The sequence below is a fragment of the Pseudorca crassidens genome, chromosome 10, assembly GCF_039906515.1.
Source record: "Pseudorca crassidens isolate mPseCra1 chromosome 10, mPseCra1.hap1, whole genome shotgun sequence".
Classification (NCBI taxonomy): domain Eukaryota; kingdom Metazoa; phylum Chordata; class Mammalia; order Artiodactyla; family Delphinidae; genus Pseudorca; species Pseudorca crassidens.
Window position 1 is genome coordinate 28,356,378 of NC_090305.1, and position 14,533 is coordinate 28,370,910.

General features: G+C 37.7%; 1 long non-coding RNA gene across 2 annotated transcripts; it reads right to left on the minus strand.

Moving 5' to 3' along the window:
* Positions 1-555: 555 nt before the first annotated feature.
* Positions 556-10,247, minus strand: LOC137231901 (uncharacterized). Of its 2 annotated transcripts, XR_010946786.1 has the most exons (4): positions 9,922-10,247; positions 8,409-8,738; positions 2,150-3,405; positions 556-1,789 (listed from the first exon to the last, which is right to left on the minus strand). It is a non-coding gene; the product is annotated as an uncharacterized lncRNA (long non-coding RNA). The 2 variants fall into 2 exon arrangements; XR_010946785.1 differs by having other exon boundaries at positions 556-3,405.
* Positions 10,248-14,533: the final 4,286 nt, after the last annotated feature.

Sequence of the window (14,533 nt, forward strand, 5' to 3'; positions counted from 1 at the left end):
ATAAGACTCATTCAGGTACAGAGTGTTCATTTTTCAGCTGCACATTGTGTATATCATACAATTTCTCCTTACTTAACTTGGCATAGTTTAAAAAAATAGATTCGTAAGGCACCTTTATTTGTTTTCTTTTGCACAATTTCTTTTTTTGTGGTTGTTGGAACATCTTATTTCTGTCTCTGCCTCTTGTTGACCACTCTCTCTCTCTCTCTCTCTCACTCACACACACAGACACACACACACACACACAATTCTTAGATCCCTGTAGAAACTGGATACTTTCCTGTGAAAGTTTTAGGTTTATTCTCATTTGACTTGCTCTTCTACACAATTACATTGTTCATGTCTCCTGAACTCTTGTCCAATACACTTTACAATTGTCTTTGATTCGCGTCACTTTTTTTTTTAACATCTTTATTGGAGTATAATTGCTTTACAATGGTGTGTTAGTTTCTGCTGTATAACAAAGTGAATCAGCTATACATTTACATATATCCCCATATCCCCTCCCTCTTGCATCTCCCTCCCACCCTCCCTATCCCACCCCTCTAGGTGGTCACAAAGCACCGAGCTGATCTCCCTGTGCTATGCAGCTGCTTCCCACTAGCTATCTACTTTACATTTGGTATTGTATATATAAAATATATCTATTTTACGTTTGGTATTGTATATATGTCAATGCTACTCTCTCACTTAGTCCCGGCTTACCCTTCCCCCTCCCCGTGTCCTCTGGTCCATTCTCTACATCTGCCTCTTTATTCCTGTCCTGCCCCTAGGTTCATCAGAACCTTTTTTTTTTTTTTTAGATTCCACATGTATGTGTTAGCATATGGTATTTGTTTTTCTCTTTCTGACTTCACTTTGCATGACAGACTCTAGGTCCATCCACCTCACTACAAATAACTCAATTTCGTTTCTTTTTATGGCTGAGTAATATTCCATTGTATATATATGTCACGTCTTCCTTATCCATTCATCTGTCGATGGACACTTAGGTTGCTTACATGTCCTGGCTATTGTAAATAGAGCTGTAATGAACATTGTGGTACATGACTCTTTTTGAATTATGGTTTTCTCAGGGTATATGCCCAGTAGTGGGATTGCTGGGTCATGGTCATATGGTAGTTCTATATTTAGTTTTTTAAGGAACCTCCGTACTGTTCTCCGTAGTGGCTGTACCAATTCACATTCAGTGGGACTGTTTTAACCTGAGTCTTCATCTCTGCTCCCGTATCCATTTTGTCTCTTCCCAGTGTGCTTTCCATACAGTTACGTTAATTCAGCTGTGCTTTGGTTGCATCTCATTATAGTAGAGACAACCTGATGTTTATATCCCAGGAGTCAAATCGTTGAGTCCACACAGTCAGTGTTTCCCACAGGTCATCTGTGAAGCCATCATTTGATGAGAGGCTGCTGGGCCTGGTTTCTGTCTGGACGTTTGCCTGCCACTGGTTCTGATCAGCATCACTATTTTGGTTACAATTTCTGTTTTCCATTGTTCAAGTTTAAAAAAATTTTATTTGCTTGTTTTTCTACTTATTCATGATTATCTGTATACATACAGTTACAGAGAGAGGAAAATGTGCATCTATCTATCCATGATAAAATGACTAAAATAGAACATCCATACATGTCATTTCACTAATTAAATTGATAGAAATTAATCACAGACTATTATTTCAATCTTCCTTTTTTGTCATTACCACTTGAAATAGTTTATAATAACTGGTTGTTCATTGGTCTGTCATTGTTTTAGGTGTTTCACGTTACTGGCAGTGGAGATATTCATTGTCTATTGGGATAGAGATAAAAATTGGTCAGAAGTAAAGGAACAATTTTTAACATGGAAAATGGTTAATAGGAGACATGTTGAAAACAATCTCTGTGTAGGAGCAAAATTTTGTTGAAACAAATACCTCATGTTACAATATTTCCACATACAGAAAAAACAATCCTTATGAACCTGGCAGGATACTTCATGGCTACAATGTGCTCCTCACTCAAAACAGTCTAGCATCAATTTCAAGTGGTCTCATTTCTCAATCACAGTGACATTGATAAATGTAAACTTGGTGGAAAATAATAGAGTCTAACAGTTAGACCATAAGGAAGTGCTATCATGAGATGATTCAGTAATAAAAGCAATAAATACCTTCTAGCGAATTTTGGGTAGAGTCTTGGTAATGGTGTTACAGAATTATTAAAAAGGTAATGAAAGGGCTTCCCTGGTGGTGCAGTGGTTGGGAGTCCGCCTGCCGATGCAGGGGACAGTGGTTCGTGCCCCAGTCCAGGAGGATCCCACATGCCGCAGAGCGGCTGGGCCCGTGAGCCATGGCTGCTGAGCCTGCGCGTCCGGAGCCTGTGCTCCGCAGTGGGAGAGGCTACAGCAGTGAGAGTCCTGCGTACCGCAAAAAAAAAAAAAGGTAATGAAAGCAGGTTTCAAAACAATTAAAATCAAGCTAAATGCAGGAGAAAAATAAAAAGCAAGAAGTAAATCAAATTAACTTCAAGATGATGACCCATTGCGAAGTCTCACCTACTGCTTTGTTCTAGATTCATAAAAGATTATTTTTTTTAAATTGTAATGCTAAAAGAGTTGGCAGACTCATTGCAATTTGGGAGCAAAGTTCTCAATGTGACTTACAAATTAATTAAATAAACTGTTGGCAACACTAACAGAATATTGGGGGAAGCTGGAAAATTGTATGTTATAGAAGCCAATTTATTTCTTTTAGAGAGACTATTGAAAACACATTTTAAAGTTATATTTTTCTTTCCAAAATTTAAAAAAATAGCAAATCTACATTAATAAAATTATTACCAGTCTCTAAATTTACTGTACCATTAGCTAATTTATGCTAGGACTGTCTAAAGCAGTTTTGTCCCATGGAACTTTCTGAGATTACAAAAATGTTCCTTATTTGCACTGCCTGATTGATTGTCACTAGTTATTGAGCCTTGAAGTGTGGCTAGTGTGATTGATGAACTAGACTTTTAATTTTATTTAATTTTTATTAATTTACATTTAAAGAGCCCTGTGTGGCTGGGGGCTACAGTGCTAGATATCTCTGAAGCTTAAATTGTGTATTTCAAACGTTTGAGCTTTTCAAGACAAACTGATTCTAAGCTTGTTATGAATTAATGTAGTTTGAAGACAATGAAACGTGTTCAGTGAATCTCAGAAATTAATCAGATGTACATGAAACTAATTTTTCAACAATATTTTAAAACGCAGGGCAGGCAGGCATGCTCACTTTCTGTGAGAAGGTGACATTGTATATGTCTCTTTACTCTCTCTTGCACTGTCTGCACAACCAGGGCTGCAACGTCCAATACAGTGACCACAAGCCACAGGTCCCTCTTGAGCACTTGAAATGTGGCTTGAAATGTGGTCAGGATTGAGTTGTGCTGTAAGGATAAAACAGACACCAGATTTCAAACACCTAGAATGAAATAAAGAATGTAAAATATGTCCAAAATTTTACATGTTGAAATGACAGTATTTTGGCTGCTGAGTTAAGTAATCGTATCATAAGTAATTTCACCTGGTTTTTTTTTGTTTTGTATTGTTTTTTTTGCGGTACGCGGGCCTCTCACTGCTGTGGCCTCTCCCGCTGCGCAGCACAGGCTCCGGACGCGCAGGCTCAGCGGCCATGGCCCACGGGCCCAGCCGCTCTGCAGCACGCGGGATCCTCCAGGACCGGGGCACGAACCCGTGTCCCCTGCATCGGCAGGTGGACTCCCAACCACTGCGCCACCAGGGAAGCCCAATTTCACCTGTTTATTCTTACTTTTCCAATGCAGCTACTAGAAATTTTTAAATCATGGACATGGCTCACGTTGTTTCCATGGGACAGCCATGGAAACAAAGCCTAGAGGGATTTGAGTTGGCCAGTACAGTAAGTCCCCTACGTACGAACCTTCAAGTTGCAAACTTTCAAAGGTGGGAACGTGCATTCGCGTGTCCAGTCACATAAGTTAGTTCACGTGTCTGGCACATATTGTCACACGCGTGTATTCTCTACAAGCAGTTGTGCTTTTGTGTCCTTTACTGTACAGTACTGTGTAGAATACAGTAGTACAGTATCTTTATTTCAAGCCCAGGATGTCCGGAAGCAAGCGTAAAAGCAGTGGTGATGTAGCTGGTACTACTGTACTTTTCAAGGTACTGTACTGTAAGGTTAAAAATGTTTTCTTTATTTTTTGTGTTTGTTTTTTATGTATTATTTGTGTGAAAAGTATTATAAACCTATTACAGTACAGTACTATATAGCTGATTGTGTTAGTTGAGTACCTAGACTAACTTCGTTGGACTTAACGAACAAATTGGACTTACAAATGCACTCTCGGAACGGAACTCGTTCATATGTAGGGCACTTACTGTATTTGTCTGCCTCTCCTCAAAGCTTGTTTAGGGTCAGCATGATTTTGAACAAGGTAAAATCATGACTCATACAAATCTGAAATAAATATGTTTCAAAGATATTATCTAACTCATTAATTAAATGAGGAAATGAGACAGATGTTACAACTGGTTCAATGGAGAATCCAAGTAGATACCTTTATAGAACTGGAATATTGAAATGAACTTGCAAATGGTACAAAACTGGCTTTAACACTTCCCTGGCGTTCCAGTTGTTAAGACTCTGTGCTCCCAATGCAGGGGGCACAGTTCCATCCCTGGTCAGGGAACTAAGATCCCACATGCCTCGGCATGGCCAAAAAAAAAATAAAGAAAAAGGAAATCTATTTGCATTACTACAATTTTTTTAATTAATTTTTATTGGAGTTGCTGCAGAATATACAAACAGCTCATGCAGCGCAATATCAAAAAAAACAAATGATCCAATCAAAAAAATGGGTGGAAGACCTAAATAGGCATTTCTCCAAAGAAGACATACAGATGGCCAACAAACACATGAAAAGATGCTCAACATTACTACGTATTAGTTTGCTACAATTTAGATTTAATCTCTACAGAGTTGTAAAATAGCCTAAAGAAGAGAGTCCTGAATATGCTATAGGGTCAAATAACCTTCAGAGGCCCTCACATTCCATTGAAAGGATACCCAGTAATCCTCTTTGCTTATTTCAAAGTCTTACATTTCCCCTTACGTATGAGGCTTCAGTTAGAAATAATTTCATTCGTATCTCTGAATGTTAGTCTTCTCTTACATGCTGGGCCAGCAAAGAGATAAGCCAGTGAAAATGACAGTGATTATATCTCTTGAGAAGATTTCTGTGAACATATCTTAAATCCAGAGGTAGAATGTAGGACAAGAAAGAAATATGATGGAAGTAGATGGATTTAAAGGTTGCATTTTCAGAAGATGTTTTCTCATTTGTTAAAATTACCTGCTCTGAGTAAGGCCTTGTGAGATACAGAGAAGCGCTAGGGAATACCCCTGCTTTAAGCCAGTTCTATTCTTACTTGGAATATAATATGTATTTGAAAATTAATGCAAGGTCTTAAAGCAGAATTGGAGACTGAGGCAAAATGTATTTTAAAAGCTAAGGAATAGGAATAATTAAGTGGTTTAGGGTGGACTGGAAAGACTTCTCAGAGGAGGTAGAGCTTGAACTGAATATGTAACAAGGATCAAAGTTTACAAATATTAAGGACTGGAAGGCAAGGCTTTCTAGGCTTTCAATTTTTTTTTTTTTTTTTACGTGGGAAGGTGGCCTTTATTTATTTATTTTTTGTTCATGCATTTGTTTACTTCAGTCCATACAATTGGGTACCTATTCTGTGCAATGCACTGTTTTAGGTGCTGGGAGCCATCTGTGAAAGCACTCTAATCACATAGGCTTTCAATATTAATTAGGAAAAAACTCTAGTTTGCCAGTGTTCGTCTTAAAACTTTATGTCCTGAACCTAAAATAATTTTACTGTCAACCTAATATATTCAGTTTTTCTCTAAAGAATTTGGTAATCTATTTGGATAGACAACATTTCTCATGATAAGAGTAAGTAAATACCATAGGAAGAATGGGAAGGGACTGATACTTATTAAGCACTATGTATGATTTATTAAAAAATACAAGTAAGCAAAAATTCACATAACTCTTTTATGCTTCATTAATTAGAAAATCTTTAAAAAATTTCTAAGATATAGGTGTTGGTGAACAAAAGCACTCCTATCAACAGAAGCGCCCTCTGTACCAATATAGAAGAGAGAGAAAATGATTTAATATTGAGTAAGCATTATTTGATCTACATGCATGTGAGATAGCATGAAAGTGACTACAGAACCTGGAAAGAGGTTCACACAAATTTCTACAGGCAAAGTATAGAAAAAAGAACGATTAAATTTCTCTTACTTCCATGAGCAACAAATAGATACATCTTGTGATTGTCTCCTGTACATCTTGTGAGAAAGTTAATTTCAGAGATATGTGTTTGCACTGTTAAGTGAACAGGTTGGGACTCTTACTGAGATTGTTACGTTTTCAAAGAGACATCCCGAAGATAATAGGATGGAGAGGTAGTTGCCTCAATCCTTAAAAACAATATTTATTTCACATAGGAAGATGCCTGATAACGTCGAAGGCATTCTTCTCTAAAGCTCCTACTTCTCCATCCTTATGTGTATTTATTCCTCTATGTAAAGATAAAGATTTGTTCTCGGGGCTTCCCTGGTGGCGCAGTGGTTGAGAGTTCGCCTGCAGATGCAGGGCACATGGGTTCGTGCCCCGGTCCGGGAAGATCCCAAATGCCGCGGAGCGTCTGGGCCCATGAGCCATGGCCGCTGAGCCTGCGCGTCCGGAGCCTGTGCTCTGCGACGGGAGAGGCCACAGCAGTGAGAGGCCCGTGTACCGCAAAAAAAACCACAACAATTGTTCTCGCATTTTTCCACTGACCAGTAGGAAATACCCTAAGGTGAGATAGTTTTATAATCCACAGGGAGTGAGAACATCACAGAGAACACGTAGCTCAAGAGTCTCTGCCATCATTCCAGAAATGGAGGTTAAATCAGGAAGGCAGAACATAGAAGCAAACCATCCAAGCACCCATCTGTGCCTAAAACCATAGTAAACGTCTGCACCAACTGACAAAATCCCAACTTCTGGGAGTAAGGTTTTTAAAAACGGCTTCAGAGCAGTGCTCCAGTACTAGAGAACCTTAGTTATCTGTTGAAATTATAGCACAAGAAAGAAAATAAGTAGAACAAAATCTCATAGAGAAGTAAACAAGATGTTTGAGAAAGAAAGGAATGCCAGGTACCCAAAAGCCATCCTAGAAACAAGCAGACCTTAAAACAAGCTAGAAACCAGAGAACTGCAGGGACCACTGCAACCAGGACTGAGTGATGGGCTCAATCATGGGCTCTTAGCTTAATTCTAAACTGAGGATATTGACATAACCAGAGCCTGCCTGTCAGGCTTTCGAGAACCACTGTGGCACTGCGTCTGAAGCTGGGAAGGGGAGCATACTTCTATGTCAGGGACTGAGGAGTCAGAAGGGGACAAAGTTAATAAGGATGAGCACATTCGTGTAGTGGGGTGATGAAAAGCCTGGTTCAATCCCAATTGTCCAGAATTTTCCTATTTATTTGCATTCATTCCTAATCAATCCCAAGAACTTTTTCTGCTCAAATGCTGTTCCATTTGAATGTTAAGTGACATTATTTTTCTGATCAAATGAGCTTGGTTTGTCCTTTCACATACCAATTTGCTGCCAATCAATTTCCATTTGTAGACATCCCGGCATGTTGTTAACTGGGTCTCGTACCCCACAAAAAAAACAAGAATGCTGATCCACTATGTATTTTATTATTCACTCTCAGTAATATTCTGAGTTACACTTATAAAACAATTATTTTAACAGCTATTTATTTCCTAAAAGCAAGCAATATAAAATATTTTTAGTCTGGCACAAAAATGATAGCATTTGGGACAACTTTGTGTTTGGTGCTGTAATTTGCCTATTGCCATTCTGATTTTTTAAAAAAGTAATTCAGACTGTGTTCTTAAAGAGTGTTGTTTAGAGAGGAATGGCAATTGCATTTTCCATAAACTTCTTTCTTACCATATTATAATGTCCTAGAATGAAGTTCCTGCTAGAGAGCAGTTTTATATGAAAGGATTGTTTTTGCTCATTTTGCTACTGTACTTCATATAGTTAGAGACCTGATAAGAACAGAAAAAAAGACCAAGAGCTAGAGAGTCTTAAATCATGAATATTACAGTTAGAGCAAAGAAGTTCTCCTTATCCCAACTTGATATCCATAAGCAACACAAAAATTTTTCTTTTTGAGTAGAAGCAACAAAGATCAAGTTATGATGGTCCAGTCACTGAAATGCTTGCATACCAACAATGGGATAGGAATTTCAATTAATCAAAACAACAGTCTACGTGTCATTGAATGAATCAAGTCCCACTGTTCGCTGCTTACAAAATCAATACTCACAGATGTTGGTAGAAAGTAAAGGTGCATTTAACAGAATGCTGACAATCTGGGGAGATGGTGAACATAATGTCCCCCAAAAACCACCTCCAAAGATTCTGCTCAGTCATGGAAGCTTTTAAAGGGAAACAGGGAAGTAATCTCGGTTAATCATTGAGACAGAGGGTCAGAGTCATCTGTCTGCAGGCTTGTATGCAGGCTCGTCAACTTGTGATCTTCTTCTAGATGTTATCTTGTTCACACAGTTTATCTGGAGATTACTGAAGTGGAAGCTAGAGAAGAGATCTGGTCATCTGTTAATTACTTATTCTTCATTTCTACTTCTTTGATCTACTGAAAGAACCGACAAGTTAGGCAAGGTATTGTGTGATTAAAAGATTTGAAAAGTGTGCTTGGGCTGGAGATAGGTAGAGCATGGGGGTGCCTAGTTTCAAAGTTAGTTACAATACAGCTTTGCTAAAGTGACAAGAAAAGGGGCTTCCTGCTGAGGGCGGTTTCCTGCAAAGAGCTGCTTACAAAGGGAGTATCAATCAGGGAATCGCAGCAGTAGCAAAAAAACCCAATAATATAAGCAAATAAACATGCCCAAATGATCTTACATGGAATATGCCTAAAATACATTTTTTAAAAAACCTCTTCTTGTCTGCCATGTAGGAGGAAAAGCATTATCCACTTCAGTATGAGTCGTGGAATCTTATACAGTGAGAAGAGATTTATCCCATGTTAATTGCTCAGTGACTAGCAGAAATCAGTCAATCAGGAAAGAGTTATAGAGCACCCAGGGGCCCCTAACTCTATGATATATGTTACAGGGGTATAGTCCTCAATTTCACATTTATAACTTTGCAAAACAAACAGACAAAACATCATAAAAAACTTAGATAAGCCATTATATAATCATTTGTTAACCTGAGTTCAATTAGCTCAGAAAAAAACAATTATTGTGAGAGGAGAGGGGGCTGTGATGTTATCAGAGGAAACTGTGATGTCAGAAGGACTGAGGTGAACTTCGGAGAAAGGGTACCTTCTACACAGGTAATGAATCAAAGGGTCCAGGCAATTGCAAAGGTAGGGAAAAGGCAAAAACAAAGGCATAGAAGTGGGAATAGAAATGGGTTGTATGTGTGATGTGAATAAAACTAGGAAGACTACAGTGAGAATTATGTGTTGAAGCCTGGAGTGGATAAAACTTCCTAGGAAGAATCAAGGGTGGTAACAGTGATAGCCAGACAAAAGCATTTAGGTTTCCAAACATGAGTCCTTGATTAGAATCCTAAGCATATGGAGGAGTCAAAAAAACTTGAAAACATATGTTGTTTCCTTCTTTCCTGAACAGAAAGAAGTAGCTTTAAATCTCACACACACACACACACACACACACACACACACACACACACACACACACACACACACGCACATGTACCTCTCAATTTCTTAGAAAAATTACGGGTTAAGAAGTCATCTAGAATCTATCTAAGGTTAAACTGTGGAAAGCAGTGCAAATAAAATGTATTACCTTGAAGGAAAGTGTCTCTCACATTAAGAGCTCCGAGGAAATGGGCTGTTGTTTCCAGGCCAGCCTGAATTAACTGGTATGTTCTCAAGGTCATTTTAGAATAAAGGAAAAAATTGAAGGAGACCAATAAAAACTCACCCTGGGCTACAGATTCTTCTGGTGCGTCCCCTCTGCAAAGAGTTATTACTGACCTCAGGTCCGAGATAATTCTCCTCCTCTCCCCTCAGCATCTCCACTGCTTCCTTGGACAGCAAGGTGATGGATTAAGGGGCTGTCAGGTCTCCTTTAAGAACCAGAAGCACAGATGGATTGATTGTCACATTAGTGGCAACTCCCTGAGAGGAAAGAAGTTGAAATAGAAGCTCTGGGCAATTGCAGCCAAGCAGAGAGAGCTTATACTGTCAACATGGTATTTTTTTGTTTGTTCAGTTGCTTAGATACCAAAAGTGGGAAATAATTATATGAGGCTATTGAACAAAGTTTTACCTTGAAGTCTTAGCTTCCTAATAAATGTATGACACCAGAATTCTAAAAATAGTGAAGCTAACAAAATTAGCTGCAGAATCCTTTTGTATTAGGAATAAACATGTTAATAATCATTTGCATCACCAGAGACCACGCAGCATGTTCAGGCTTTTCTAATTACTTAATGGTTTTAACTTCATTAAAAACAGGCTCTGCATGAACATATTTTCAGTGTTTTAAAAATGAGCACCAGAAATTTTATAAAAAGAGCTTCTGAGACTAAAAGAGTCTTAAGTAGTTTACTAGGTGTATCTTTAATATTCTCTGAAAAATATAAAATAAAACCACCGTGAATATTCATTATCACTACACAGATAACCAGTACTGAATATTAATTTGTGGGCTGACATCGCCCTTGTAACAATCCCCAAACTCGATGTAGTTCCCCAACCCCACGGAGTGGTGTTCGTGAAAGAAAATCAATGCTATTACAATCAAATTGCATTCTGACTGAAGTGCTGATTGGATGATAGAAAAGGTAATTTCACAACATATATTTTCAAGTCTTTATGAAGCCTAGATGTGTGTAGTTTCTTTCAATGATACAGCAAATTTCATTCAGTTACAATGAACTTAAAAAGAAGAAAGGAGAGAAAAAATAAAGCTTCCATTGTACCTTAGGTTTTTGATTACAAATTTCATCATGTAAATACAGGCACAAACCCATTTTAGTGAATCTAATGAAATCTTACATGTCAAAAGAAAACAAATGGTATTATATTTAAAATGGTCTTTCACCCCACTCTTCAGCTAGCTCTGTGCTCCAGAAAAATAGGCTAAGGTTCTAAGGCTACAAGGACTATGCATGAACCTTCTATAAATTAGTTCACAGTTACAACTGTTGGGCACTTAGCTTTGTGACTAGCTTTATATAGAAACGGCAATTCACAGTTTATCTAAAACACTCTATGGTTAATCTTATAGATGTTTAAAGGTGCCTTTAGACATGATGAAAATGATCCTAAACCATTTCAGGACACGTTTGATTAACAGTTTTTGGTCAACCTGAGATATCGAAGCAAATATTTTAATGTGTTCTTTTCAAAGTAATGAAATGGGGGGGAAAACCCCTGCAGAAATATACTTCCTCAGTTCAATTTGAGAACTAGCTTTCTATCATGTTCCAATGATGGGCTTTTACCTCTTGTAGCAGGTTGTCTGCAAAGATGGCTGCCAACCATCCCTCCCTTACTTATATGCATGTACTGCTCTTTCCATCAAGAGAATTCATTTTTCACTCTTCCTTTCAAATCTAAACTGGTCTTGTGACTTCTGACTCATAGAATATGGTAAAAGTGACACTGTGAGATTTGCAGTTCTGGGTCTTAAGAGGTCTTACAGCTTCCATTTTGGGGGGTAAAACAGACACCTAGTCAAGAAGAACAACTAGCTTTCCGAGGAGAGTTCCCATGAAGAGAAAATAACCTTGGGGGCGGGGGAGGAATGAAAGAATATAAAGAGAGATAGAATAACCCAGCCAGCCTTTCCAGCCATCCAAGCTGAGGTGTCAGATGTGTGGGAAGCCATCCTGGATTCCTTAGCTCCAAACAAGCCCTCAGCCACTATAGCATGGCGCAAAGATGAGCAGACCTGCTAAGTTCTGTGCAAACTGAAAATGATGAGCAAATACATAACGAGTTCTTGTTTTTAATCACTACATTTTAAGGAAGTTTGTTATGCAGCAATAAATAATTGAAACAAAACTCTTTCCAGATTTTCATCTGAAGACCATTATTCTTTCTGCCATTTCTTTCCTTTTCTTTCTTTTGTTTTCTTCCCTCTCTCTCCCACCCTCCCGCCCTCCCTCCTCCCCTTCATCTCATCCCTGAACTTCAGTGCTAGAAGCTCTGTCCTAGGGAACATATACAGATGGTAAAACATGGTCTCTGCTCAAATGGACTTTATATTACAGTAAAGAGAAACATGCTTATAAATGTCTAACTATAATACAATAATAATAGCAAGAATAAAAACAGGGGGCCTACACTGTAGGGGACATTTAGTAGTCTTCTGCACATACTGTATTTCCTTTCTCCCACCTACATTTCTCTGGCAAGGCAATATGATGAGAAAATAGAGTAAATGTATAATAATAATAATAAACATTTATTGAGGCCAAGTTCTTAACATTCAATGTAAAGTTAGTTGATTATATTCATTTTTCTACCGGGAACAATAGGAGAAATAATAAATATGAATGATAACTGAATATAGTTCTTGAAATTACCTAAGGCAGTGAAAACTGTGCCACTTTAGCACAATGGAATCTATGCTCGGTGGCCTCTAGGGACATGCGTGCTGACATACTGCTATGAAAAAGCTCTGTGTCTTCCAAAAAAAAAAAAAGTTTGTAGACTTTTGAATGTTTAATAATTTTGTAAACCATACCCCTTACCCAGAGTACCACTTATTTAATAAGACAGGTTGTAAATTTACAGTGACAAACGTGTATTCTAAGAAAGAAAATGAGATTATTTGAAATGGTACTTTTTGGAAAGAGGTGGGGAACGAATTTATGCTTGTGCACATCACTTGCAAATCAGCAAAAACAGTCCGCCACCCCCATGAGGGCTGAGGTAGAGGCTGAGGTAGATGCCTCCTCTGCACGTTGCTGTCCTAGTCCTGAAAATATTCAAGTAGCCATGGAGCTGGGAGTCAGGTGTCAAAAATCTGCCAAAATAATTAACACATTTTCTGAGTTTAATATCACTATTTGTTTTGATGACCTCAGCAACATAAATAATTTTAGATCCCCATCTTATTGGGACTGTTCATTTATTAGAATCCCCAAAGGATCAGGATTACTCATTAGAAAATTTTCACAATAGGGCTCTCCTGTATCCATTTCCTTTAAGTTTTGAAACTACTTGCGAAGGTAGGAAGTTTGATTTTGTTATGTGTATCTTAAAATATAAAATAGGGGCTTCCCTGGTGGCTCAGTGGTTGAGAGTCCGCCTGCCAATGCAGGGGACACAGGTTCGTGCCCTGGTCTGGAAAGATCCCACATGCCACGGAGTGGCTGGGCCCGTGAGCCATGGCCGATGAGCCTGCGCGTCCGGAGCCTGTGCTCCGCAACGGGAGAGGCCACAGCAGTGAGAGGCCAGCGTACTGCAAAAAACAAAAGAAAAGAAAAAAATATATATATATACATAAAATAGAATATGAAATAATATATGTATGTATCACTTGTTTATAATACAAATTATCCTACATTATTATATTATAAGCTGTAACTCGTTTAAAATAGAAGGTAAAAGATTAAATATAATTTCTAAACCTTAGAATGTATTTTTTTTACATTAAACAGGCTTATGGTATAATAATTTAAAAAGCACCTAATTTTAATTGATTCTTTAGAGCAAAATATATGTAGTATTTATTTTGAAGTATGTTCTAAAATGTTATACTGTACTCAATTTTCAGTTTTTTATCAGGGGGTAACAACTCATTTGACACTGAATATTTTAAATTATTGGAAAACCTCCAAGTTTGCAATGTGTTCTTCCTTAAAAAGGAAGTCAAGAACAAAATAAAGTAACTTTAAATGTCATTTAATTAATAAAATTTAGCTTTTATAGAATCCTGAATTTAATTGGATTGCTGGCATTGCTGAACTCTGATTAAATGCATTTGGATCAATGTTAATATGCTCAACTATGGGGAGCACATCAGAGAATCACTTGTGGTTGGATGAATCATGCCTTTTGCTTTTTCTGGACTAATTTCTTTCTCCTGTATCACTGGATAATGTTTAAAGTTAGTTTTTGTTTAAATGAGAGCCAATTCCAAACTCTAAAGATTATATAACTGAAACCATCATAGACAATCACTCACATATGATAAATGACCATCTAGTCAAGACATAGTTTATAGACTCTTAGTTATGTTAATTCTTGCCCTTTTAGTTTTCTTTCTTTTTTTTTTTTTGGTTTTCTTTCATTTATTCTTTTTCTATATCGCGAGGAAAAAACTATTGATTTCAACATGATTTACTAAAACATGCTTCCTTTGAAGAAGAAAAAAATGCCAGAGTCCACCAAGTTGTCAGACCTAGGTTAGGAGAAATTTAATGTTACCCTCTCTTGGA